Raw genomic sequence first — 9,522 nt, 5'->3', positions numbered from 1 at the left:
ATGGGTGTATAGAAATGTAAGTAGTAGCCTCAATGTTTGTAACCTTGGACCCTTGAGTTAATTCTTTTCTTGATTGAGCCCACCTCACCTTTGCCCTATAGGAATGCAGCTTTGTCCAGTGCTTTTTTGGAGGCTGGTGCCTGACTTTGGAATAATCACCTTTAGAGAAAGATAAGTTTCTTAAAATGTTAACAGGCCTCCTGGCCAGAAGATGATGTAATTCACCTAAACTTTTGCATATGATAAGTTTGAAAGCCTGGCTTCGATTAGGACCAGGAACTGCTGTCCTTGCATGACTCCACCCCTTCCCCCAGTATCCTCTATGCACAACTTAAGGTATAAAAACTACTTTGGAAAATAAAGTGCGGGCCTTGTTCACCGAAACTTGGTCTCCCCATGTAGCTCTCTCTCCCAAATTCTGGCTGAGTCTCCATCTGGAGCGCGGAACCCGCCATGCTTGCTAATTATGCCTGGGCTTCTAAGATCCGACCGGGGAGGCCTCAGTGTCTCCTCTCCTTTGGGAGAACGGAAGGATGCTTTCGGCCTACGTAAGCGGTGCAAACTTCTTGTCTTGGAGTTTTATTGGTCTCCCGCGTAAACCAAGCTACTCAGCCTCTTTTGTCCACTGAGTTTTCTTACTGAGCTATCCTCATCCTATTACTCTTTATATCTTTGATAAAAAATTTAAATAAATAGGTCGCCGACGCCGTCCCCACTTCGAATACCCTGGATCAGCCGGGGCTGGTCCCCAGCACAACAGCTCTTATTGTTCTGAAATTCCTGATGTTTCCTTCAAAATTGGCAGAGCCATCTTGGAAAGCACAGCCCAGCTGGCTGTGAGAGTCACTAAACCCAATGCCAGACTGCACAGGGAAGAAAGCAAATAAACAACTCATGAACATTCTTTATTTGTGGTAAATAGAACCTTGAAAACTTTGGAGGAAAAAAAGACATGGAGATAATATGCTTATGTGAGCTCCATGAGGCAGACTTTACTTCCCCCTAATAAATCAGCCACTAAGAGGATGTTTTTTTGGGCTCCAAAATCACTGCAGATGGTGACTGCAGCCATGAAATTAAAAGACGCTTACTCCTTGGAAGAAAAGTTATGGCCAACCTAGATAGCATATTCAAAAGCAGAGACATTACTTTGCCAACAAAGGTCCGTCTAGTCAAGGCTATGGTTTTTCCAGTGGTCATGTATGGATGTGAGAGTTGGACTGTGAAGAAAGGTGAGCACCGAGGAATTGATGCTTTTGAACTGTGGTGTTGGAGAAGACTCTTGAGAGTCCCTTGGACTGCAAGGAGATCCAACCAGTCCATTCTGAAGGAGATCAGCCCTGGGTGTTCTTTGGAAGGGATGATGCTAAAGCTGAAACTCCAGTACTTTGGCCACCTCATGCGAAGAGTTGACTCATTGGAAAAGACTCTGATGCTGGGAGGGATTGGGGGCAGAAGGAGAAGGGGATCACCGAGGATGAGATGGCTGGACGGCATCACTGACTCGATGGACGTGAGTCTGAGTGAACTCAGAGATGGTGATGGACAGGGAGACCTGGCGTTCTGCGATTCATGGGGTCACAAAGAGTCGGACATGACTAAGCGACTGAACTGAACTGAGGAGGATGTTTAGAAGATGTGTGAAAGAAGGGCTGAACAAGATAAATGCCTTGAGAGTTCAGAGAAGGAAAGTCTGCCCAATGGTCAGGAAAGGCATAAATGGACAGCCCTTTTGTTAGGACTTGAAGGACAATGTGGGATTCAAATAACAGAGAAGGAAAAGTTACCCCAAATGCTGAATCATCATGTCCAGTGACCAAGAGTTAGGAATGTCCAAGAGAATGAGAAAAGGGGCAGTAAAAATGGGCAGTGACGGACTCTTCTGCACAGTGTCAGGGACACACTCCCATCCAGTCTTCACATGCAACAGCTCTGTGAGTTATGTATTTGTAATTATTGCCCATTTTACAGATGAGGAAGCTGAGAATAAGAGTTAAATAACCCACCTCCCTATATCATACAGTACTACAGCAGATAAGAAAAAGAATACAAATATGACAGGTATTTGATATAGCCTATGTATATTCTTTAAATCAAATTAAATTCAACTCAGACCCTTACTGAAAAGAAAAGGACTCCTCACCCCAGTCCCATTCACTACTATCCCTAGGACAATACAGAGATATAAGGTTCTAGACTTTAGAAAGGGGAAAATGCTTGAGGAGGCCTCTGATCTTGTCCCACATACTCACCTTGATATGCCCACATCCCCAGTCTGCAGGTTTCCAGAATCTCTGCTGTCTGTATTCAGCCTCCTAGGTGTTCCATCCCTTTAAGAATTGGCTTCCTCCTCAGGCTTCAGGAGAGGCAGGATGAAGTGGGGCTGGGGGCAGGATGGGGGTGGAGGGTTCCTGCCCCTAACTGATACTGACACCCTTTGTGACCCTGTGGAGTCTAGCCCACCAAGCTCCTCTGTCCATAGGGTTCTCCAGGCAAGAATACTGGAGTGGGTAGCCATTCCTTTCTCCAAGGGGTATTCCCAACCCAGGGATTGAATCTGGGTCTCCTGCATTACAGGCATATTCTTTACCACTGAACCATCAGCGAAGCCCCAATTTTCAGTATCCTTTCCAGTTTGGAGAAGTCCCTGGATCCTTATGCCTGTCTCCACCTACCCTCTCCCACCAAATGCTGCGAATCTCCCTTGAAACTAGGAGCTCAAAACCTTGGCTGCCGTTTTCAAACAGAGAAAGGAAAATGCTGAGAGCACAGATAGCTTTTTCTTTTGGACAAATCCATAGTAGTCAAAAGAAAAAGGAAATGCAAATTAATATCTCAATAAACTGATCTATCACAAATAGCTAACATTTTTAACATTTGCTGCATGGCATGGACTACACCAAGCCCTCCATGAAGGAGGTGGATACAATCATTATTGAAGAAGAACGATTATTCTCATCGTTGAAGAAGCCAGAGCTTAGAGAAATCAAATATCTCACTTAAGATCACAAGTCTCCTAAGTGGTAGAATCAAAACTCAACTTCAAGAATGTCTAGCTGGAAAACCTAAGTTCTCTTCACTGCACCATAAAAGAGAAGCAATCATTCCCCTTCAGAGTCCAGAGCAGAGGGGTTTTTTTCTTCCTTTCTCTTTAAAAAAAAAAAAAAACATGCATAATTACAGACTCTGTATTAAATATATATACAAGCATAAAATATTTCTTGTATTTTTTGTTATTTTTAAATAATATAATCTTGTTATTTCTTTCTCTTACAATACCCTTAGCTTCTTCCTATGCTCACCTCTCTCCACAAACAAAAACTATTGCAGTTTAGTGTGTATTGCCCATACATTTCCCCATAGTCATACAATCACATAATAATGCAGGTATTGGGGGATTGTGTTGTTGTTTAGTGGTCATGTCTGCCTCTTTTGTGTCCTCCTGGACTGGGGGACTGGCCACTGATTATTTTATAGACATCTTACAATACATAGTTTTATACTCTTCTGTGCTGTGCTGTTCTGTGCTTAGTCGCTTTGTCATGTCTGACCCTTTGCAACCCCATGAACTATAGCCCACCAGACTCCCCTGTCCATGGGGATTCTCCAGGCAAGAATACTGGAGTGACATTGAAACATGTATAATATCATGTATGAAACGAGTCACCAGTCCAGGTTCGATGCACAACACTGGATGCTTGGAGCTGGTGCACTGGGATGACCCAGAGGGATGGTATGGGGAGGGAGGAGGGAGGAGGGTTCAGGATGGGGAACACGTGTATACCTGTGGCGGATTCATTTCGATATTTGGCAAAACTAATACAATATTGTAAAGTTTAAAAATAAAATAAAATTTAAAAAAAATAAATTCTTTCTGGTTGAATAAAAAAAAAAAAAAAGAATACTGGAGTGGGTTGCCATGCCCTCTTCCAGGGAATCTTCCCAACCCAGGGATCAAACCCAGGTCTCCCACATTGCAGGCAGATTATTTACCATCTAAGCCACCAGAGAAGCCCAAGAATACTGAAGTGGGTAGCCTATTCCTTCTATAGGGGATCTCTCCAACCCAGGAAGTGAACCAAGGACTCCTGCATTGCAGGCAGATTCCTTACCAGCTGAGCTACCAGGGAAGCCCCTTTATACTCTTCTACTTCTGTGAAATATGCATTTTTACATGTAGTTTTATTTTTTTAATGCTGTACATTGTGAAAGTCTTTCCAGCTCAGTTGATATTACTCTAATTGTATCTTAGATCAAAGCCCTTATGATTATACAGTGGAAGTGACAAATAGATTCAAGGGATTAGATCTGATAGACAGCCTGCAAGAACTATGGACGAGGTTCATAATGTTGTATGGGAGGTGGTGATCAAAACCATCCGCAAGAAAAAGAAATGCAAAAAGGCAAAACGGTTGTCTGAGGAGGTCTTACAAATAACTGAGAAAAGAAAAGAAGTGAAAGGGAAAGGAGAAAAGGAAAGATATACCCATTCTCAGAGTTCCAGAGAATAGCAAGGAGAGATAAGAAAATCTTTTCAAGTGAACAATGCAAATAAATCGAAGAAAACAATAGAATGGGAAAGACTAGAGATCTTTTCAGGAAAATTAGAAATACAAAAGGAATATTTCATGCTAAGATGGCACAATAAAAGGCAGAAATGGTATGGACCTAACAGAAGCAGAAGATATTAAGAGGAGGTGGTAAGAATACACAGAAGAACTATATTAAAAATATCTTAATGATCCAGATAACCACAATAGTGTGATCACTCACCTAGAGCCAGACATCCTGGAGTGCGAAGTCAAGCAGGCCTTAGAAAGCATTACTGAAAAGAAAGCTAGTGGATGTGATGGAATTCCAGCTGAGCTATTTCAAACCCTAAAAGATGATTCTATGCTGCACTCAATATGTCAGCAAATTTGGAAAACTCAGCAGTGGCCACAGGACTGGAAAAGGTCAGTTTTCATTCCAATTCCAAAGAAAGACAATGCTAAAGAATATTCAAACCACTGCACAGTTGTACTCATTTCACATGCTAGCAAGGTAATGCTCAAAATCTTCCATGCTAGGATTCAACAGTATATGAACTGAGAAATTTCAGTGTACAAGTTGGATTTAGAACAGGAAGAGGAACCAGAGATCAAATTGCCAATATTCACTGGATCATAGAAAAAACAAATTTCAGAAAACATCTACTTCTGCTTCATTGACTACCCTAAAGCCTTTCACTGTGTGGATCACAACAAACTGTGGAAAATTTTTAAAGAGATAGGAATACCAAACCACCTTACCTGCTACCTGGGAAACCTGTATGCAGGTCAAGAAGCAACAGTTAGAACCAGACATGGAACAATGGACTGGTCCCAAATTGGGGAAGGAGTACATCAGGTCTATATATTGTCACTCTGTTTATTTAACTTAAACGCAGTATACATCATGCGAAATGCTGGGCTGAATGAAGCCCAAGTTGGACTCAATATTTCCAGGAGAAATATCAATAATCTCAGATTTGCTGATGACACCACCCTAATGGCAGAAAGTGAAGAGGAACTAAAGAGCCTCTTGATGAAGGTGAAGGAGGGAGTGGGAAAAGCTGGCTTAAAACTCAACATTCAAAAAACTAAGTCATGGCAACCAGTCCCATCACTTCATGGGAAATAGATGGGCAAAAAGTGGAAACCATGACAGACTTTATTTTCTTGGGCTCCAAAATCACTGTACATGGTGACTTCATTGTGGATGGTGACTTCCAAGATGCTTGCTCCTTGGAAGAAAGGCTATGACAAACCTAGACAGGTATTAAAAAGCAGAGACATCACTCTGCCAACAAAGGTCTGTATAGTCAAAGCTATGGTTTCTCCAGTAGTCATGTATGGATGTAAGAGTTGGACCATAAAGAAGGCTGAGAGCTGAAGAATTGATGCTTTCAAACTATGGTGTTAGAGAAGACTCTTGAGAGTCCTTGTACTGCAAGGATATCAAATCAGTCAATCCTAAAGTAAATCTGCCCTGAATATTCATTGGAAGGACTGAAGCTGAAGCTGAAACTCTAATACTTTGGCCACTTAGTGCGAAGAGCCAACTCATTGGAAAAGACCCTGATGCTGGGAGAGATTGAAGGCAGAAGAGAAGGAGACGACAGAGGATAAGATGATTGGATGGCATCACCGACTCAATGGAGATGAGTTTGAGTAAACTCAGGGAGTTGATGAAGGACAGGGAAGACTGGTGTGCTGCAGTCCATGGTATTGCAAAGAGTCAGCATGACTGAGCAACCGAACAACAACAGTGCTTTCTTGTTGACTAATATAAGCCATAGTAGAGTCATTCTGGGAGAAGGCAATGGCACCCACTCCAGTACTGTTGCCCGGAAAATCCCATGGATGGAGGAGCCTGGTAGGCTGCAGTCCATGGGGTAGCACAGAATTGGACACAACTGAAGCGACTTAGCAGCAGCAGCAGCAGAGTCATTCTACAGTTCATTCAGCCTTTCCTCTTTAAATGGGCATTATCCTTTTTGTCACAGCCGACAGCAGTGTAATAAACTTTCTTGAGTGTGTATAGTCTCCTGTACCAGTGCTTTTGTTTCTTTGGGCTAGATGACTGGATTTCTGGGTCAGAGTCCCAGATGACTGAATTTCTGGGTCATATGTTATTTTAATTTCACAGATATTGCCAGATTGCTTTTCAAATTGTTTAACAAATGTACACTTTTAGCAGCAGTGCTCTAGATTCAAATGCTAGTCTGAGGACAACCACACCTCCAGAAATGTCCATTTAGTAGTCTCTCCATGTACTTTAATAGGTTCATTAATAGGTTTGCTTCCCTGCAGGATCTACCATAAGGGAGGAATAAGGGGCAGGGATTAAGAAAATCATTCAGTGGGGATTCCCTTTCACAAAGGGTCTCCACTTTAGACATTACATGTTATAAAGAGTAATATGTAACAAAGGTACCCTGATAGACTAAAAAAGAAAATATTTATAATTTAACCTTAAATTTATATTTTGTTATCGATAATCCTCACTGGCAATATTTATATTTTAATAAATTTTTGTCATCAGCACAATTATATGGTAGAACACTGCCATCTGTGATGGAACATTTTAAATTCAGTTAAGTCTATACCTTAGGTATGGTGTGTGGTCATTATTCAAATGATAAAATAGAGGAATTTTTCAATATTATTTTTCTGTAAAAAAAAAACTACCCTTTTTATAAATCAAAAATATTTCAATGTGCTAATGTTTCAATGAACAATGCAAAGAAATAGAGGAAAACAACAGAGAAAGTAAGACTAGAGATCTTTTCAAGAAAATTGGAAATATCAAAGGAACACTTCATCCAAAGATGGGCACAATAAAGGGCAGAAACAGTAAAGACCTATTAGAAGCAGAAGAGATCAAGAAGAGATGGAAAGAATACACAGAAGAACTGTACAATTAAGATCTTAAAGACCTGGATAACCACAATGCTGTAGTCTCTCACTCAGCCAGACATTCTGGAATGTGAAGTCAAGAGGACTTTAGGAAGCATTGCTGTCAATAAAGCTAGTGAAGGTGATGGAATTTAAAATCCAAAGAGATGATGCTATTAAAGTGCTGCACTCAATATGTCAGCAAACTTGGAAAACCCAGCAGCTGCCACAGGACTGGAAAAGGTCAATCCTCACCTCAGCTCCCAAGAAGGGTAGTACTAAAGAATGTTCAAAACACAGGACAGTTGCACTCGTCTCCCATGCTACTAAGGTTATGCTCAAAATCCTCTAAGCTTCAGCATTATGTGAACCAAGAACTTCCAGATGTTCAAGCTGGGTTTAGAAAAGGCAGAGGAACCAGAGATCAAATTGCCAGCATTCACTGGATCACAGAGAAAGCATGGGAATTCCAGAAAATCATCTTCCTCTGTTTCAATTTTTGGGTTCCAAAATCACTGCAGATGGTGACTGCAGCCATGAAATGAAAAGACGCTTATTCCTTGGAAGGAACGTTATGACCAACCTAGACAGCATATTAAAAAGCAGAGACATTACTTTGCCAACAATGATCCATCTAGTCAAGGCTATAGTTTTTCCAGTAGTCATATATGGATCTGAGAGTTGGACTATAAAGAAAGCTAAGCACAAAAGTATTGATGCTTTTGAACTGTGGTGTTGGAGAAGACTCTTGAGAGTCCCTTGGACTGCAAGGAGATCCAACCAGTCCATCCTAAAGGAGATCAGCCCTGGAAGCACTGATGTTGAAGCTGAAACTCCAATACTTTGGCCACCTGATGCAAAGAGCTGACTCATTTGAAAAGACCCTGATGCTGGAAAAGATTGAGGGCAGGAGGAGAAGGGGACGATAGAGGATGATATAGTTGGATGGCATCACCGACAAAATGGACATGAGTTTGGGTGGACTCCAGGAGTTGGTGATGGACAGGAAGGCCTGGCACGCTGTGATTCATGGGGTCGCAAAGAGTCAGACGCGACTGAGTGGCTGAACTGAACTGAACTGAACTGAAAGCCTTTAACTACATTGATCATAACGAACTGTGGAAAATTCTTAAAGAGATAGAGATGGGAATACCAGACCATCTTACCTGTTTCCTGAGAAACCTGTATGTGGGTCAAGAAGCAAAAGTTAGAATCCTGTATGGAATACTGACTGGTTCAGAATTGAGAAAAGAGTACAACAAGGCTGTTTATTGTCACCCTGTTTATTCAACTCATACACAAAGCACATCATGGGAAATGCCAGGCTGGATGAGTTAAAAGCTGGAGTAAGATTGCCAGGAGAAATATCAACAACCTCAGCTATGCAGATGATACCACTCTAATGGCAGAAAGCAAAGAGGAACTAAAGAGTTTCTTGATGAGGGTGAAGAAGGAGAGTGAAAAAGTCAGCTTAAATCTCAACATTCCAAAAACTAAGATCATGGTATCTGGTCCCATCACTTCATGGCAAATGGAAGGGGGAAAGTTGGAAGCATTGACAGATTTCCTCTTCTTGGGCTCTAAAATCACTGTGGATGGTGACTGCAGCCATGAAATTAGTATCTGATTGCTTCTTGACAGGAAAGCTATGACAAATCTAGATAATGTGTTAAAAAGCAAAGATATCACTTTGCTGACAAAGGTCCATACAGTCAGGGCTATGGTCATTTCAGCAGTCACATATGGATGTGAGAGCTGGACAATAAGGAAGGCAGAGCACTGAAGAATTGATGCTTTCAAGCTGTGGTACTGGAGAAGATTTTTGAGAGTCCCTTGGAAAACAAGGAATAGGAAAAGGAGTATGTCAAGGCTGTATATTGTCTCCCTGCTTATTTAACTTATATGCAGAGTACATCATGAGAAACGCTGGGCTGGAAGAAGCACAAGCTGGAATCAAGATTGCCGGAGAAATATCAATAACCTCAGATATGCAGATGACACCACCCTTATGGCACAAAGTGAAGAGGAACTAAAAGGCCTCTTGATAAAAGTGAAAGTGGAGAGTGAAAAAGTTGGCTTAAAGCTCAACATTCAGAAAACGAAG

Source organism: Bison bison, unplaced genomic scaffold, assembly GCF_000754665.1.
Source record: "Bison bison bison isolate TAMUID 2011002044 unplaced genomic scaffold, Bison_UMD1.0 scf7180017864229, whole genome shotgun sequence".
Classification (NCBI taxonomy): domain Eukaryota; kingdom Metazoa; phylum Chordata; class Mammalia; order Artiodactyla; family Bovidae; genus Bison; species Bison bison.
Note: the sequence above shows the minus strand (reverse complement) of the source record.